This window comes from Balearica regulorum, chromosome 1 (genome assembly GCF_011004875.1).
Source record: "Balearica regulorum gibbericeps isolate bBalReg1 chromosome 1, bBalReg1.pri, whole genome shotgun sequence".
Taxonomy (NCBI): Eukaryota; Metazoa; Chordata; class Aves; order Gruiformes; family Gruidae; genus Balearica; species Balearica regulorum.
In genome coordinates this window covers 119,219,114-119,238,315 of record NC_046184.1, presented here as the reverse complement: position 1 = coordinate 119,238,315, position 19,202 = coordinate 119,219,114, and the positions used below count along the sequence as shown (strand labels likewise).

Genomic DNA, 19,202 nt, shown 5'->3' with positions numbered 1-19,202 from the left:
GCCTATATTTCATTAGCAGTAAATTTAAGTCAACATATGTCTACATGAAGTCAGGCCTCAAAGAGTGAGTCAGGGCCTAAATCAGTGTTGAAATTGAACTAAAATAATCTAAGCCTTCTTTAAATGCACAGAGCTTTAACCTGTCACATCAAATGAAAATTGTATGCTTAAACTATAATCTTCCTGTTGCCTTAGTCATCAAAAGAGGCTAGTTCAAATTAAAAAAAGAGAGCGTGGATGCTGCTCAGCTGGCTGAGGAGGAGGTGGGGCTCATGGAGCAGGATATTCAGCTTGAATCAAGGGGTATTTCTGCCTTCCAAACCAGAGTCACTCCCAAACTCGGCTCCCCCCAGCACCCCCATCCACATCGCTCCTTTCCCCTGCAAGCAGGAAACTGGCAGCTTGAAACACCGATTCCATTGGTGTCTCTATATTGTCATCTCCCCTGACAAGTAACGTTGGTTGGACGTGGCCTTGCTAAGTGACAGTTAATATTTCCACGTACCAGCTTGTTCAAGTATAAGGCAGCCAGAGATAAGGTCAGAATGCAAACACCCATCAAAAGATGCCATTGTTTGGTTTGGGTTTAGATTTGCTGCATTTTGTTTTGTAGCAGTAAGAAAAATGTGACTAGGAGCTCTGTCCTTGGGTTTTTCTGAATGCATGTGCTGATAAGACAGCAGTGGGGGAGGCAGAGAAGCCCTGGCAGCTGTAGAGGGTAAGCCTGATTTACAGGCTGTATACTTGGTGTCAGTACGGGATGTTTTAACGGCTTTATTACCTGACTGCATTGGAAGTTTCAAGGCTATTCACTTTAAGGCAAAATTAAATCCAGTTTTCATATAGAAGTTTTCAAGATTTTTCTATACTGAATCTACACAGATTTATTTCAGTCAGGAGGAAGACTTTTGGTGAAATAACAGCATCATCCCTTCAATGGGCACAGTTTATGCTATAAAGGTATTAATAGCAGAGCAGATTAATTAATATAACTAAACTACAGGCCAGTCAGCTTCACCTCCAGCCCTGCAAAGGTGATGGAACAACTTATTTTGGAGTTCTAAGCATGTGGAGGAGAAGATTATTGGGAGTGGCCAACATGGATTCACCAAGGGGAAATCATGCCTGACCAATCTAATAGCCTTCTATGATGGCAGGACTGGCTGGGTGGATGAGGGCAGAGCAGTGGATGTTGTCTAACTTGACTTCAAGCAAGGATTTTGCCAGTGTCTCCCATAACACCCTCACAGGTAAGCTTAGGAAGTGTGGGTTAGATGGGTGGACAGTGAGGTGGATTGAGAACTGGCCAAACGGCAGAGCTCAGAGGGCTGTGATAAGCAGCACAGAGTCTAGTTGGAGGCCTGCAGCTAGTGGTGTGCCCTGGGGTCAGTACTGGGTCCAGTCTTGTTCAACATATTTATCAATGACCTGGACAAGGGGACAGAGTGTACCCTCAGCAAGTTTGCTGATGATACAAAACTGGGAGGAGTGGCCGATACAATAGAAGGCTGCGCTGCCATTCAGTGAGACCTGGACAGGCTAGAGAGTTGGGTGGAGAGGAACCTAATGAAATTCAACATGGGCAAGTGTAGGGTCCTGCACCTAGGGAGGAATAACACCAAGCACCAGTACAGGTTAGGGGTTGACCTGCTGGGAAGCAGCTCTGCAGAGAAGGACCTGGGAGTCCTGGTGGACCACAAGCTCTCCGTGAGCCAGCAGTGTGCCCTTGTGGCCAAGAAGGCCAATGGTGTCCTGGGGTGCATTAAGAAGAGTGTGGCCAGCAGGTCCAGGGAGGTTATCCTCCCCCTCTGCTCTGCCCTGGTGAGGCCACATCTGAAGTTCTGTGTCCAGTTCTGGGCTCCCCAGTTCAAGACAGACAGGGAACTACTGGAGACAGTCCAGTGAAGGGCTATGAGGATGGTTAGGGGGCTGGAACATCTCTCATGAGAAAAGGCTGAGAGAGCTGGGTCTGCTTAGCCTGCAGAAGAGAAAACTAAGAGGGGATCTCATCGATACTTACAAATATCTAAAGGGCAGGTGTCAAGGGGATGGGTCCAGGCTCTTCTCAATGGTGTCCAACAACAGGACAAAGGGCAATGGGCACAAACACAGGAAGTTCCATCTCAGCATGAGGAAAAACTTCTTCACTGTGAGGGTGACCAAGCACTGGGACAGGCTGCCCAAAGAGGTTGTGGAGATATTCAGTACCCTCCTGGACGTGATCCTGTGCAACCTGCTTTAGGAGATCCTGCTCTAGCAGGGGGGTTGGACTAGATGATCTCCAGAGGTCCCTTCCAACCCCTACCATTCTGTGATTCTGTGTGATTCTGTAATCACTAGTGGAGCAATACATCTGATGAAAAGAGCCAACGCTGCACCTTACGGCACATTTTCCCAAGGATGGGAGCAGAAACGTGCTCATAGCAACAGGCTCCTGGTTTGCTTCTTCCTCAGACAGTTGGCTCTGTGGGCTGGGTGGATGCTGGCTGTGCCCGGTGGAGGGCAGAGCTGGTATGAACCCCTGGCCCCAGTTCTGGCTGGCACCCACAGGAAGCAAGGCACATCCAGATTAGGGGCACCCCTCCTCAGCATGTATTTCGTTGGGGGAACACAGACCCGCAGCCGGAAGGGCCGGCAGGTTGCCAGCTCCGGCCGTCAGCATCTCCTGGCTGGCACATGCCGGCGGACATCAGCCCACAGCTCTTGTCTGCATGCAGTGGGGTTTGGCTGAATGACAGAACATCTTTCAGAAAGGAACCCCAGCTTGACTTAGGGCCTGTGAGCAACACAAAAATCTTTTGCTTCTATTGATTAGCTGCCCGAGTAGCTAACCATCTAACTGTAGGGGGGTTTTGCCTTACTTCTTGCTATGCTTTCGTTGGCTGGGTTTGCGTCCTGCCTAGAGGAGTTGCCTTGTCCCTCTGTCAGCAGACACAGACTGCCATCAAGCTGCCTTTTGAGTTTCTTCTGAATAAGCTGCCCAAAAATTTCCACACAGTTATCTTAAATTGTGAGCAGGTGAAAAGGACCTCACATCTTCTGCCTCGGTGCAGCATATGAGGCTGCTTGGTGCTGAACATGGTGTAGAGGCTTTGGGCACCAGAGGTTTCCTTGCTGCTCACACAAGGACTCATTAGCTGTAACCTCCATTAACACGGTGCTGCATTTCTCTCCCAGGCTCTTTCCAGCTCACCCAGGTTTCTTCCTGAAGACACTGAAGACACCTCACTGATGCAAATGCAAGGTGAACCCTGGCTCCGCGTGGCTTTCAGCCTTCCCTGCCCTCTGAGGATGGACCAGACCCAGTGCTGCCGGCCACAGTGCTGTGGGTTTCGGCCACTGGCCGTCTGCATCCCTGCCGGCCTCACAGCTGGCCAGGGCTCAAAGATTTGGCCTACAAAGGTGACCTACATAGAGCTGCCAGCGCACTCCTCGGTCCCCGCCTTGCTCAGCTGAGCGATCTGAGCTGATTACATCCCCTGTTTGCCGGGCTGTTTTCCAGAGTCTGGGTCCTGTTAACTCTTCCCATCACTTCCAGATCCCTCCTCGAGCATGACACCAGGGTCTGACAGATTACCCTGGACAAAAGTGTACCACCGGTGCTCTCAAGTGCCACCAGATCTTCCCACATCCCTCCCGGTACAGCATCTGGAGGTTGGGCTTCGAGTTGTTTTGGCTTTAACTGAGACACATGGCTTATTTAAATGAACAGGTCAGGTTATGAAACGCCGGAGCCACCAGAAAGGTACGGCACAGCCTCCCCCTCGCTGCCTGTGGCATGTCGGGTCTCTCCTACAAGGAGCCCTCAGCACACCTCTGTGAGGAGCAGCCTGGAGGGGCAGGGACTGGACACAACCAGGGGTCACCACGTCTGCCCCAGGAACCAGTGACCCCCTAAGCCCCCCAGAAATGTCCTTTCTCAAAGCAGGCACCAAGCACTGCCTTACGACAATGATGATAATCAAATCACATGCTTGAGGGCTTTGGCCTGAAGGAATAAGGAAAGCAGGATTTTTGGCCCCTGCCCACTACACAATTAATTGGAAATACATGGAGGCTTTTCATTTATTTGTGTCTCTTTGCCTTGTCCCCCATTTTGAAGAAAAAAAAAAAAAAAGAAAAACACTCACAAATGGGCGCAGGACCCTGGGCCACAACGGCTGCAAAGTCATAAAGTGTGTGCCCTGCTCTGATGCCCTGATTTCCCTTCAGGAAGGGGTTTCTGCCCCCCCCACTCGACAGCCTGACCTGGAGGCACAAAAGGTTTGCTCTCATCCTGCACTGGGGGTTATGGCTTGGCCACTGACCTTCTGCATGCCCACCACCCACCTTCTGACCCCATCCTCAGCGCTCCCATCCTGAGCAGCTCGTTACCCCCCCTTGCAGGAAAAACTGAACGACAGCTTGCGGGGCACATACTACTTTTTCTACCTGCATAGCACCGCGTTATCTTCTACCTGTCGTGAAAAGCACAGGAGATGGGCAGGAGTCACCATGGAGCTGTGCAGGTTCTGGGGGATGGAGCCCAGCCATTGGGATGCTGGCTGTAGGCTCAGCGTGGGGCAGCTGGTGCCTGGGACCCCTCCTTGGATGGAGAGCATCTGCACCCTCCCCGCAGGGATGTGCTACGGACAAGGCGAGCCAGGGCAGAGCTCACGTCTCCTTGCCTCCTGAAGGAACCCCGTCACCCAGACAAGGATGTGATCCCCAGGAAATAATGACTGAAAAACAGGTTTAATATAACTCCCACTCCTTCCCTTCCAGCCTTATCTGCCTGCAAATATTTTCTCAGTGCTGATTGATCTGAGTACCATTATGTGGTACATAGCTTGAGATGAAGGTTTTGATGGAGCTTGACTGGAGTGCCAGGAAACCATTCACTCAGTTCAGCTCTGACAAATGGATCCCTCTGAGCTGCTGAGTTTAATGTATTGGGGTTTTTTATTTATTATCAGCATGTTCCTGTTCTGGGCTGGTGAGAGAGCAAAAGTCAAGGGGAAGGTGTCCAAATAGCCTATTTTTGATCTGTCTCAAAACAAGAGCTGTCAACAGGAAAGTTTCAGGTCATTTGGGTTAAAACCAAATAGACCAAATCTTCCAAATTTAAAAACCAAAAAGTACTGTATTCTCCTCCTCTTGTCTCTTCTCTCCATTTTAAAGAAACACCAGTATTTCTCAGAGGCAAACTAGTTCCTGAAACACTTCCAGCACATTTCTAGAAAGCTTGCAGGGTGCTTTTCCCCAAAGCATCAGCAAAGGAGAGATCAGGAGCCACCTACCCAAGTTTGCCAGTGAGCGCTCAGCCCAGGGGCCGCCTCGCATGGCCGGTGAGGACCAGGGCAAGGGATGGTGATGCGAGCTCGGTCCTGCGTGGCAGCACGTGCCTGCAGCTGGGCTGCACCCCACCTCGGCAGGACCCGGGCTGGCAGACGCACCGTCGGGAGCCATGGGAGGTCCATCCTGCAAACACAACCCTCGGCAGCAGCCTGGGAGGCAAGATGAGTCTATCTGTCTCGTGGGCAATTGCCCACTCTGCCCTGCACGTGTCCTGTGGAGTCCTCTATAGAACCAGCAAAGGCATATAATGTTGTGAGGCAAATTTAAAGTTCACTGGTACTTCAGGTGCATTGTTAAATGCTCATCCTGATGGGTAAAGCATGCTTTCGCAGACGGCTTTGACTCAAGCCTGGTGGTGTTCATTGCTGTTACGATGGACAGCCTGATGTCACCAGCCTATGTCAGACCGCACCTGCCAGCAGAACTGCTCCAACACAACAGAAATTAAAACCAAGCCCAATTTAAGTCCTCAGACTTTTCACTTGTTTTTCAGCTGGCACTGAAGGCAACAGGCCTGCATCATTACAAGTGTATGGTGGTTGATATAGGCTGTGGCGCTAGCCCATACCCATGATTTTTAAAGGAGCGTTTGGAGCACTACGACACCAGCAGGAACGGCTCGTACACCATTTTTTCCTGGAGAAGGTGGCACCGAATCCAGCTGAACACAACAAGCTAATCTGCTGTTGGGCATGACGATGGTATAAAATGGGACGCAAGGGAAATCTGGCTCAATGTTAACTTCAAAGAGATTGAAAATTCAAAAAAAGGTTCTCCTAAAATCTCAACAGAAATGAAATAATTTTTTACATTATTCCTCTTTGAAATGTTTCCTCTTCATTTCAAGATGAATTCCAAGAAGCGAAACATATGTTTCACAAAAGAAAAAAAGGCCATTCAGTGAAAATTTATTTCTTCAAAAACCTGGAACTGATCTATAATGCATTGCCCTGTCAGCATCTGAAATAAAATTATAATTATTTTACTTTTTTTTGTTTTCAGGGAAACCTTGTTTATCAGTATAGTCCTCCATCCACCTGCCTGCTACCCTGCTCTATTACACTACTTTCTGTTGACTAAGAGTATTATTTGCAGTGATTTAGTAAATTGAAGAAAACCACTGGATCCACAAGTATTTATCAATGCCTTTTAAACATTTATACTTTAAAAAATGTACAGGCTTTTTTCCGTATTGGGTTTTTGGGTGGGGTTTTTTTCAGGTGAATGACAGTGAATATTGGTAGCCAGACATTCACCTTCCCCATGATTTCCCAGGTATCTATTTCACACTTGACATCTCCTATATGGACAGCCTCCAACTTCTTTTCTTTGTTGCTGGAAGGCTTGTCCGGCACGTGAAGCGGGGAACTCGTGGATGGGGACCCAGCCTGCGGAGCGGGGGCTGCGACTCCCTGCTCCCGGCTGGTGGGAGGCAGCTCCTCTGGGACCAGGAGCTGCAGCACTGAAGCCCCCCCCGTGCCAATGGGTGCCCTCGATCTGTCCTTCACCTGCCGCTAAAATTCTCCTTTCTCTGAAGGCATGCCTGCTTGGGGTGGGGGGTCTCCCTTATTTTTGTGTGCTAGGCTGACACTCGCAGCACTCACTGTTGATAAGGGGCACCCCGAGCATGTTTAAGAGTCACTAAGTAGAATAAGTAGCCGGTGGGACAGGGAGCAGACCCCACTCAAACACCAAGCCAAAAAGCCCCGCTCCTCATCCTCTGCCCCGTTGGCAGCCGCAGCTCGGCTCTGCCCGATGGCAGCCACGGAGCTCGGGTCTCGTCGCAGCCAGAATTGTCATGACTTGTGTGTTTAGCTTTAGCCCATGAAGGACGAGCTTGAAGATGCGGACATCATGGGAGCATACACAGTGTCCAGCTGAGTATTTATATATTTATTTCTGATTGCTTGCTTGCCAGGTGACTTTTTATGAATGGCATTTTTTAATCATCAAAAGGATATTAAAAAAAACCCCACAGATATTTTCAACCTCCTCTGCTTATAAGCATTTTATCTTATCTCTGGTTTGTATTCCCACTCTCAACCTTCCTTTTTCCAAGAGAACAAAACCGTGATCTGCGTCGAATCAGGGTGTGTTGTGCGCACCCAGACATGGGGGTGTCAGCACCCCCACAAGCTCCTCTTTTGCACGGGTCAGGCCAGGAAAACTGGCTGCCCACAAGTTCAAAGCTTACTAATCTTTCACACAGCACAGTAAAACACAGGTGAGCAATAAATGTAGCTGTCCTTGTTTCCTCTTGCCCATTAAATCAACTCCCTGCTTTTTGGGATTCAGGAAATGGAAATGTAATTAAGAAAGGAAAAATTATTTCTATCTGGAAGCAGTCCACACACTAACCGCTGCAAAACATACCCCATAGCATTTTACTGAGCAAATGAATGCTGCCCGGTTGGTTCAGCCCGCAGCTCCACAAAGCGCTGCTCTGCCCAACGAGGGCGTTCGCCTGCACGCAGCCACTCAGGACACAGACCCCTTCTGATGGCATTATTTAAAAGTCTCAGCGTAATTAAGTATGTCAAATTCACATTTTCCTCTTCTGGTCCCCGGGATCAAAAATGTGCCAGCCCTAGGATTGCCACCAGCGGCGCCCACTCGAGCACGGAAAAGCGGTGGTCGGGCAGATGAACCCACACTTGTGCCGTGGGGTACCCACAGCAGCCTCGCTGCCTCCGCGCCCCCGGGTCTGCACAGTCATGCCAGGGAAATTAAAAACTGATAAAATGCAACAAAAACATATGGTGGAATAGCAGTGCATGATGAATGCCTGACAGAAATGTGTACTTCTGAATTATCAGTATTGGGCTTCAATTATTAAACCGTCAAATCTTTAAGCAATTGGAGACTGCAGTATCTCTAGCTCAGTTAGTGTAAGGTTTCCACTTAAAGCATTGAACTGGGATGCCTGCATTTTCATCTCCACCCCAAATTTTTTAAATCCATAGAGTTGCATTTCTTGTGCTCCTGGAGGCAATCATGAAACCATGCTACTCATTAGTATGGAAAAAGAAAAGCAAAAAAAATAAGCTGATGGACTTTCTTAGATGTCTAAGAAGATTTTTTAATGACTGAACATTTCAAAAATAGATAGCTCAGCAGCTTTAAATAGATACATACTGCACTTTTCTGCTATATTTTGAATGTTAACCTATACCCTCTGCAGCGTACTTAGTACACAGCATATTAATATGAAGTGACTTTTTAGGACCATCTGTCACTTTCCACCCCACTCTGCAAGTCAGCTGTTTTGCCATCCACATCTGCCCTATACAAAACACCAACCATCCATCTACTTTCTTATTTCCCTTGGCTCCCCCTAAAATTTCACACATTAGGCAGCAAACTTTGATAGCATTATGGCCAGCCGCAAAACCAAGACAGACAGAACAAAGGCTCAGGGCAGCCCCAAGCAAGTTATGAGATCAGGGTACAGCAACAGGCACCAGACCAACAGATTCAGAGATAATTTATCCCTAAATAATGGTACCATGACAAATGCAAATCAGTAGCGCTATCATCCAGGCTGAAACAACAGCAAACCAAATTTCACCAGTGGTGGGCCAAACTTTGCATCCAGGAGCACAAAGACTTACGTGGGGGCAGCGGGCAGGCAGCCCGCAGGGCAGGGCAGGGCAGCTCCTCCGGATGGGTGGCTCAGAGCAGCTGACGGGCTCAGGGAACCCCAAATTCCCCGTCAGATGGTCCTCTTCCACTGCGGAGCTGCAGAAGCACCATGGGGCTGTGTTTGACAGCTCTCAGACCCCAGCTCTGCTCCCCCCACTGTTCTGCTGCATAGGGGGACCAAAATACGCCATAAGGCAAAACCTACCCCTCACCTCTTTCAGGGTTAGAAGTTCCCTTTTTGAGGAAAAAGCATCCCACCACGGAGAGTGTCTCTAGGCTCCTGTCCCAGCAAAGAGAGGAAACAGTTCCTTTTAACAAAATTGCAAAAATTGGAAAAATTTCAGGTCATTGAGCTTTGCTCTTGTGAAACTTATTTTTAGTCAAACTTCTTTATAGGAAATGACTTATACAAAAAAATTCATCTGACTCATGGAAAAGAATTGCTGGAGTCATTATTTTTGTTCAAAAGGTGGCTAGTTTTCTTTCTGCGAGCGAGCCACGTCACTGAGAAACAAAAGCCTCCCCCCTGCTCCCCTGGGTACAGCATTTGCAGGCAAATTCTTCTGCCGGGCTCTTGCCCTCCAGTGCCCTGCCATCATCGATTGCAGACTGACTGGCACGCCAGTGGCATGGGGTTTTTTTAATATGTCAACAAATACAGCGTGTTATTGAACTTTTACCTTTTCTAGTCTCGCTGAGATTAGGAAGAGTTTACCGGGTGACACATAGTTCATATGGGATTTTCCATTAGCCCAATCTGAGGCATTAGCAACTGACCACCCTCAATGGTGGCGTCTGATGAGGGCATGGTGAGCGTGAGCCTCCCCTGCCGCCTTTGAGGTCAGACGGCATCATGTGAAAGCAAGCAGTCATGCGCCCCCACCCCCATTCTGCAAAAGCTATTTGCTTGGTAAAGGCTTAACCAAACATAAAGGACAAGTCACTGTTCAAGAATGAAGCCATCTGATGAGTCGTGTCTTAATGCCGCGTTTCACCAATATTTCCAAGGCTGCTTCCTTCCATGCACTCGTCTGCAACAGCACCTATTTTCAACAGGTGACACACAAGCCGGCTTCCTTCCCGTTGTACTCCATGACCCCTCAGTAGGTAAAATACAGAAAAATAAGCATAAAACCTTAATTTATAGCAGGTACCATTGACTTCTTGCTAGTGAGCAGGCAACAGCTTTACACTTGCAGAGGCATTTGCTGTTTTGACACTGAGAAAAGGGACATGGCAGCTATCGCCCCTGGAGATGCTTCTGCCCCTTGTGGGGCAGGACCTGCTGCCCAGGTGCCACCCCACTGGGTGATGGCACCAAGCGAGGAAGAAGCACTTGCTGAGTTTCTGCCATCAGCTTCGCATCCAATTTGGAAGTGAAAAATACAGCCTGACAGGCCACGCTTTAGAAGTCTCTGACCTTCACCTACGGCATGTCAGTAAGCCCTGCTGCCAGCTTTTGGGACTCAGACACACCCTGCGGGTGGCTATCGGGTGGGCCTGTCTGTAACCAAAGAGGCTTCGTCACCTCCCAGGGGATTATCTCAGCGCGCATTTCTGAGTCCCGCTTGCTGACGCCGACAGGGATCAAGTGTCTGCCAGGCTCTCGTGATGTTTGAATAGTAGCAGACCAGACTTCAACATGCACCCTTAAGGCACCGTGCACCAAAGTACCTGTGTTTTTAGCATAAGTCACTTGAGAGAAGATGCTGATGCTGATATTAGGAATAGTTACAGTCAGGCAAAGACCACTACAGGTTAAAAATGTACTGCTAAGAACAGGAGTGCAGAGGGCTTTGCTAAGGATATATAGCACTGGTTGAATTGCCTCTCTTCAGCTACCTCTAATATACTACAGGCATCTCTAGGTAGCAAATTTCCGCCAGTGAAAGTGGTTGCCAACAGCAGCCAGTTTCTCGAGGGAAGTTCCCAGCTTCCTTGCAAAGACCTGCAAAGTCTCGGCTGTGTCACCACAGTGAAAAGCCGTGCAGCAGTGTGCAGGGGACCTGTCATTCCCTGGCTCAACAGCTGCTTCTTTTCTTCAGGTGAGAGGTGTTTCCAGATCCTGGAAATATTCCTGTTGCTATCTTCTTTCTCAGTGTACCAGGCAGCCTGTCCTGTAAGTTCAGTATATGCTGTCGTACAGTCAAACTCTCTCCTTGCTTTATTTTTCATGTAGTTAGTTCCTCGTGGCATGTAATGTACGGTGTGCAGTGTGCATCTGCTGAAGAGACATTATTTCCCCTTCCTCTGGAGTAAGTTCTCTCTCCAGCTTTATGCCTTCTCTACTCCCGAGTACAAAACAATTTTCAATATCCAGCATTTTTTGGAAATTCCAAATTTGAACATTTGGAAATTTTGCTGGACGACACCAACCAAGGTCCTGTCACCTCCTGTCATAAATTGGACAGTGCAAGGCCTTGATACCTGGAATAGCTTTTTCCCAGTCTCTTGGTGCAAATTTATCCTTTTTGACTAGGAGTTCAAACATTACACAGTACCGGCCCCAAAGGAGGTGCCACTGCAGTGCTTTGCAAAGTTACTCAGAATTCCCTTCGCTTCTGAAAATAGCTCCTTAGCACATCTACTCATCACATTTCTCTTTGCCACCGCTGCATCACGTTACAGCTCCCTGTGGCTTGGAGATGAACCTGTGCACACAAGCCTTTCTCCTCCTGTGCCAGTCCTAGGAGGACAGGCTTGCAGCTTGTAGCAGAAATTATTTGCCACCAAAGCACAGGATGCTGGTACTCCATACCACAAAATTTTATCTCACTTCTGTACTTCAGGGTCTTTCATTTCTTTCTGGGCCACCGTACTGTTCTCCTCCGCACTGGCAACGCTCCCCAACTCCTCGCCAGTGCCAAACTTCATCAGCACGTGCATCCTGTCCTGGGGCCGCTGGTTAAACACGGTGCCCAGGACCCATCCATGGAGGTCTGTGCTACCTTGGGCACATCCCTTCCAGCCCATGGGTGGCTGCCCTGCCCCTCCTTCCCCACCGCCTTATCCTCTCCCAGTGCCGGGCATCAGGCAGAGGCATCCTCGCCACCTCCAGCAACAGCCAGGTGATACACCACCCGCCCCAATACACCACCCACCCCGACACACCACTCACCCACCACAGTCAGCATTGCTGGGTGACTCCCCATACAGATTTTGGCTGCCCGGACCCCCGAGGTCCTGCCAGACCTGATTCCTCCGGCTCCCTCAGTCGTCCACGATGTGCCACAGCAGCAGCTGCTCTGAGTCCAGCCCGAGGTTGGCCAGAAGCTGAATATAATTTTCCTTTACTGCCTCTAGCTTTCATAAAAATCTGATTAGGAGCACATGGACTCAGTATCAGACCCATTTAAGTGGGATGTTGCAGATATTAATACAGCCCACCATATCATTAAAATCCAGTGACGCTGTAATCCTTATGGAAAAGTACTGGAACACGTAGAAAGCCAAAACTCCTCTAACACACCATGCTCCATCATGGACTGCTGGGAATTGCTGACGTGCAACAACCAGAAGACGCTTCTTAGCCCAAAGGGGATTTTTGCCCCTATTTACTTTCTCACTTTTCTTGTTTTTTCCTTCTCTCCACTCCAGACCAGGTAAGAAACATCACTGAGTTAGTGCCCACACTCACACCCAAGATGCTGCTGCTAAGTAAGCTGTAAGGGCTGGAACAGCACCCCTTTTTTGGGGATCCCAGGAGAAGCACCCACCAGCAGCCCAGCCCTTTCCAGCTGCCACCCACAGCCCTGCTGCCTGCTACTTGCTGTGCCCAGCACGTCAGCTGGGGCTGCCGCCGCAGGGATTATCTTCTCCCCAGCCAGAGGGATGCTAGAAGAGGATGCATCTGCTTTATTTGTTTCTTTGGAGCCTATTATGGAGGTGATTCACTTTTGTTAAAATAACAAAAAATAAAAAGAAAAAAGAAATAGAAGTCCCCATGGCCGGGGGAGGGGCGGGGAAGGGAAATACAGGCTGGGCAGCAAGAAAGAAGGCAGCTCCTGTGCTTTGTGCTGCCTGGCAAGCCCTGGGAGTGCTAACTTTATCAGAGTAATGCGATTTTGACAGCTGAGACCAGCAATAGCAGGCTTCACCATTGCTCAGCATGCTGCTCTGGCTCTGCACTCACCTGCAGCCTCTGCTCTGCCTCACCAGGAGCTGGTGGGTGCTGGGGGTGGATTTTGTCACACACTCACACACAAATGCTCCTCCAGCATGGTAAGCCACTATTAAGAAAACCTTATATAAACTCTATTCTAACCTTGCTGCTCAAATGCTGAAAAGCTTGAAGGTCAAAAAGAAATAAAAAAAAATATTCCTCAGAAAGCTGGAAGTTGGAACTTGTATTGAGTCTGGCTGAGATGGGGTTAATTCTCCCCACAGCAGCCCTCACGGCGCTGTGCTATCGGTACCCAGCAAGGTGTTGATACCACACCAGGGTTCTGGCTACTGCTGAGCAGTGGCACAGCACCAAGGCTGTCTCTCCAACTTTCCCCTTCACCAGTAGCCTGTGGGTGGGCAAGATCCTGAGAAGGGACACAGCCAGGACAGCTGACCCCAACTGAACAAAGGGATATTCCATACCATATGACATCTGCTCAGTAATAAAAGCTAAGAGAAAGGAGGAGGAACTGGGACCATTCGTTATTTATGGCATTTGTCTTCCACTACACATACTGAAGCCCTGCTTCCCAGGAAGTGGCTGGACATTGCCTGCTGATGGGAAGTTGAAAATAAATCTTTTCTTTTTCCTTTGCTTATGTGCATGGCCTTTGCTTTTGCTTTATTAAACTGCCTTAATCTCGACCCATGAGGTTTTTTCCATCTTATTTTTCTCCCCTCCCTGTTCTGCCAAGGATGGACAGCAGTGGAGTGGCTTGGTGGCCACCCGGCATCCAGCCATGGTCAACCCACCATAAACTGACAGAAAAATGGTGTCCATCCAGGATCTCGTCCTTAAAGCCAGTGGAGCAGAAACTGCCATGCTTTGCTACCAGCTCCACAGCAACCGCTCCGCGTGGGCAGCCAGCTGGGAGTGGGTGCTCCGGCTTTGACAGCTGCCCTCACCCTACCTGTGTGCATTCCTGGCTCCACTGTATCCCAGTATCTATCTCTGAAGTCATCTCCCACGCTCACCGGGACTCCCCCTTCTCATCCACCCCTCCAAGGCTGTTTTTGCATGACAGGCAGCACATGATTGCAGTGGGAGAGATTAAGACCTCCCAGCCCAAAGAGGAGAACAGGTCTCCGGTGCCCAGCTTGGGCCACCATCAAGTCAACTTAAACTATGGAGTTTTGCTGTCCAGAGCTGTCTGCAGGAGCGACAGGTAGTTTTTATTCCAATGCTGAAAGCAATGTGCTTCACCAGCTGCCAGTGCATTGTGTCTGTGATGGGAGGAAGGCTTCCTCGGGCTCCCCTCCAGCCATGGGTACCTCCTGGCCATTTGATGGGACTGAGGAGGTTGACCCTCCCCAGGGGTCCCCTTCTGCTGTGCCAAGGTGGGGAACAGCAGATCCAGGGGGTGCATGGGGACTTGCTCCATCTTGTCAGTCAGATGCTGAACTAGTGACTCTATTAGCACGCAGCCACAGGGCTTCTACATGGGCTGTACGTCAGCATGAGGTGGGTCGCCAACGGGCCCACCATCCAGGCAAGATTTCTCTTTGGTCTTTGATCTGCCAAGCCCCTCTTGGGTGCTAAGCAGTTAGGAAAGAAAAGTAAAAGTTCTTCTAGGTTCTTGCATTGTTTTCTGCCTCCAGGCTTCCTTTTCTGGGGTTACATGTTCCTGAAGGATTACACTGCTGAAAAAGTAGAGATGCTAATGCCTTTTTTCCACACCTATCAGCAAAATCACAGCTAGCTAACAGGAAGGCACTCTCTGTGACATCCTTTTCTACTTATATAAAGAAGTAGCTTCTGCAATTTTAGAAATATGTTCTAAACTTTTTCAGTGAAGCAGGAAACCCAGATAAGTTCTGTTCTGCTTCAAAATACATTACTTAGTAAATGTGTAAGCCATATGAATCTGACTTTCATCAAACAACTATAAACATTTATTTTGGAGGCCAGCTTGTGACATAGGTGTGTGCAGATACAAGCTTGTTAAACTCTGGGAGAATGGAGACACTGACACAGTTGATATTTTTTAAGAGGAATCCCCAAGGAACTGTTTCACAAGTACAATTCTGGTCTAGGCCAATGAGCAATGAAGAGGGAAAGGTGACCATTTTTCAAACATTTCTTCTGTAGGCTGCTTAATAGTAGAGTTAGGTGATGAAATCTTTGGAAAGGAGCGAATATATAATGGAAAGGAGGAGGTGGTTTTGATAGCTGTCAGGTAACAATATGATGGAAAAAAAGTAGAAATTAACATTTTTTAATGTGGAATGGACAACTCAGAAGCAAATAAGCTCATCAAAGAGAAAAGATGCAGTTGTTATACTTTCATCTTCGATCAGTGCATTGATACTTTGATTTTGTTCCCATACATTTTCTACAAGTATTTTCCCACTTTGATAGGGAAAGTACCAATCCTCATAGAAACTGTTGTCACAGGTATTCTCAGAGATTCATCCTTTGTCCCTCGGAGATAAGGACTCCACAGTTCCTTCCTACTTTTATCCCTGGAGGTATTTAAAAGACACGTAGACGTGGTGCTTAGGGACATGGTTCGGTGGTGGAGTTGGCAGTGTTAGGTTTATGGTTGGACTTGATGATCTTAAGGGCCTTTTCCAAGCTAAATGATTCAAAACCTTTAGTGACAGAAAGCCATCACTACATGCAAAACCATGATTGGTGTGTTTGGAAGCAGGGGAATGCACAGCAGGTAGTCCGCATCCAATTTGGACTCTAGTGCCCTTGATTTGTGGTACAAAGCATGTCATCCCACCTCTGCACTTTACTTCCCCATGAGCAAAATGGAGACAGTAACTCACTAAGAATGAAAGTCTCAGCTGAGAATTGCGGTTTCCTCTGTTTGCTCTATGCATGACAATGACTTTGTAACTAGAGGAACAGCAAGCATTCTTCCAGATATTTGACATCAAACCACAAACTTCCAATCTGCCTTCTGAAGAAATTGCTATCTTGAATTTTCAGCTTCCCATATTGTTTGTTAAAAGTGTATTATTTCCAGCCTTCTGAAGTTTTCAAAGGATGCAGATAAATAGTCTTATCTCCTCTAACACTGATATTCTCACAGTAAACAGATGACTATTAACAAGTCTTAATATTTGGGAGGCAGGTGAATAGATGAGGTGTCTGGAAAGGTGACCAGAAACACTGACTGGGGGCTAGTGCTGTATTGGCAAAATTATCAAACAGTTTAATTTCTCTCCAATGAATTTCCCTTAGGGTTTTCTTAGAAGAAAAACTCTTACACAATTTGTTGGCTCAGAAGTGCTCTCATGCAAGAGACAGCATGGCCCAGGTTGCCTTCTGGACCTGTTATTCAAAACCCTTTACTACTAGCAACAGAATGAAACTCCTAATATTAATTTTCCCAGAAAACAAGCCTGTAGACTAGCTCTATCTATTTAGTTGCTTTGCGAGGATACTTGTAGTCTCTTCTTTTACACTTCAGCAGTCTGTTAAACTTGACAATCAATCATTTTAAAGTGTGAACAGCCACCATCCTATATGGATCTGTAAGAAGCATAGCTTGAAGTCCTTCTAATTTTAGCTTGTTTCAGTATACTAGAAGTTTCTAGCACCGATCATCCAAGGAAAATACTTTACATACCAAAGCGTCACAAAAAGCAGCACACTGTTTTGTGTTTAACTGTGGTGCACCGGGATGATTTTGCATCCACATTTTCCTGAAGCATGTGAAATGCCATGTACCAGGCACGCCCTGTTAACTGACTGCATTTGCTTTCTCCTAGTAATATGTAAATTACATAAAAATGCAGACAGTATGTTTTCAAATGCATTTATGTCAATAGCTCACATATTTGTGCTACTGATTTTCATTCAGCTGTAGTTAGAAAAGACTTGATTCTTTGCCTAGTTGCACTAAATTACTGCAGAAAGCAGTAAAGTTATGTAAGCAGAATAAGCGTTATGGCTAAAATCACGGGGCGGCTGTCAGCTTTCCATTTATCCTTTGCATACTCACAACTTCCTTTTCGTCTGGCAGCAATGATCAGCAGCACACGCTAACAAGCGTTGTCCCAAGGCGCACCGAAGAGCTGTGTTATAAGTATGACCATCCGCTATCCCGTTTGCTTCTTCACTACACGCTGAGCGTAACCCCAGTCACCAGCTGAAGACCAGGGGAGTGCGTCACTCCCGCAGGGGAGGCTTAGCATTCCTCACATTCCCTGACGGGCTTTCCAGATTAGACCCTCTCGAGAAGATGGTTGCCATATTTCTGCGTTAACAAGTAATACCTGAACATGCAAGGTGCGGTGGTTTTGTTTCGAGCGCAAAGCCCGTGGCCCTGCCTGATGTACTGAGTACACTCAGGCTCTTTGTTCCGCACATGAGTTGGGGGGAAACGTGGAGCTTATGGTTCATCAGCCATGCAAAGCTCAGGCAGCCTGGGGAGACGTCGAGGCTACCACGAACACGCCAGCTGTTGCACAAAATGAGCTCACTGCGTTGAGTTTACCACATTTGCAGGGTGATTAACAGTTCTGTTTTCATTTTGCCTACCATACTTCCAAAAGTCCAGCCTTTTGCTCAAAACTACTGCAGCGATGACTGCCACTCCAATTGGGCTGCCGGCAAGATGGAGAACATTTTCCCCAAGAAGAGTAATCACCCGCAGGAACATAAGAAACAGTCAAATCAGTGGCTCACCCAACCTAGTACTGAGACTTTGAAAGTGGAAATGGGCAATGCTATTTTCAATTTCTTCTGCCCCAGCCCCCAGTATCCATGATTCATTAGATGAGGGGTATTGGTGGACACATCCCAGGCTGTAGTATCCGCTTACCAGCTTCCTGTTCCTGACATTGCCCAATACCTTCTTGGGCCTGTTGACACTGTCAGTCTCCAGAACATCCTGTGACAACAAATTCCAGAAGTTCCTGTGTTAAAAAGTACTCTCTTTTATCTCTTTTAAGCTGATCTACTGATTTCATTGTGTATACTAACTCTGTATACTAATTTTCATTATAGTATGGTAGGATTTTTTGACTGACAGTCCTGCATTCATCTTATTCACAGCCTTTATGGCTTTTGTAAATGCCTTGGCTTCCTCTCCAAATTGAAGATTCTTTTCAGTCTCCTCATGGAGCAGCTGTTTCATCCTCCATAATTGTTTTCTCTGTACCTCTTCTAACACCGCTCTATCTTCCCTGAGATGCAGAGACCAGACTGCACAAAGTGCTCAAGATGTCAAATCAGCAAAGCTTTTTATGGCAGCAAAGTCATATGCCGTCCTCCTGACAGTGCCTAGCATTTTCCTGGGTCTTGGCCACTGCTGCACGTTGAGCTGATGATTTTGGCAAGCTGTAGGTGAGGACTCCAAGGTCCTTCCCTCAGCTGGACCTGCCAGCTCTGAGCTCGGTTTCACCTATGAGTGTAAGAACAATGCAGGCAGAGCACTGCTTCCCCATCCATCCATCTATCCCATCCCAACAACTGCAACTTTAGATGTGTACTGAAGAAAAGAATGTACTCACTCAGGACATTCAGGAAACCTCCACAAATTTTTCATCCACTTTATATGTTTAGTCATTGTTCAAGCACTCACAGTTTAGGAGGTCTCAGCTTGAAAAGCTAGCCTCTTCATCAGACTTAAACTCTTGGTTCCTTTGGAGATGATTTTGTCTATGAAGCTATGGGCTACTTTGGCAATAAGAATTTCTCATCCCCTCCCTTCCTCTATAAGCAGTTTTTATAAATCTCATAAAAAGTAATTGGACAAAAGGGACTGAAATCCGAGCTCCTTCCTCCTCAGTGAACTTCCAACCAACAGGTAGAGCATGCATGTGGAGTAATTTTCTCTGCCTCCCTGGCCCACTGAATACAGATGCATCCAAGGTTGACAATGCTTCAGTAGAATGGACTGGGACATCTCTTTCCTTCAATGAAGACTGCGTATCCTCGTGGTTGGGGTTCTATACACAACACCAGAAACATCAGCAGGAACGTAAGGCGAGGTGAAATGCTTTGCATAGCCTACAACCGTAACGATGGAAAAAACTTAACTTTACAGATCTTAGAGCAGCTTGCTAGGGTTAAATTAATGCTTTTGCAGACAAAGAACAGA

General features: G+C 47.6%; 1 protein-coding gene across 10 annotated transcripts in view; it reads right to left on the bottom strand.

Moving 5' to 3' along the window:
* Positions 1-17,222, bottom strand: part of B3GALT5 (beta-1,3-galactosyltransferase 5) — a 34,536-nt gene extending 17,314 nt beyond the window's left edge. For 2 of the 10 annotated variants that reach the window (XM_075772262.1, XM_075772273.1), the window contains exons 1-2: positions 17,100-17,215; positions 9,192-9,259 (exon numbers count right to left, since the gene is read on the bottom strand). The gene's annotated coding sequence lies outside the window, so the exon portion shown is untranslated. Of the gene's footprint in view, positions 1-8,948; positions 9,408-17,099 lie in introns of those variants that run through there. The other 8 variants (XM_075772243.1, XM_075772252.1, XM_075772227.1 and 5 more) reach the window with 7 other exon arrangements.
* Between the last annotated feature and the right edge of the window lie 1,980 nt (positions 17,223-19,202).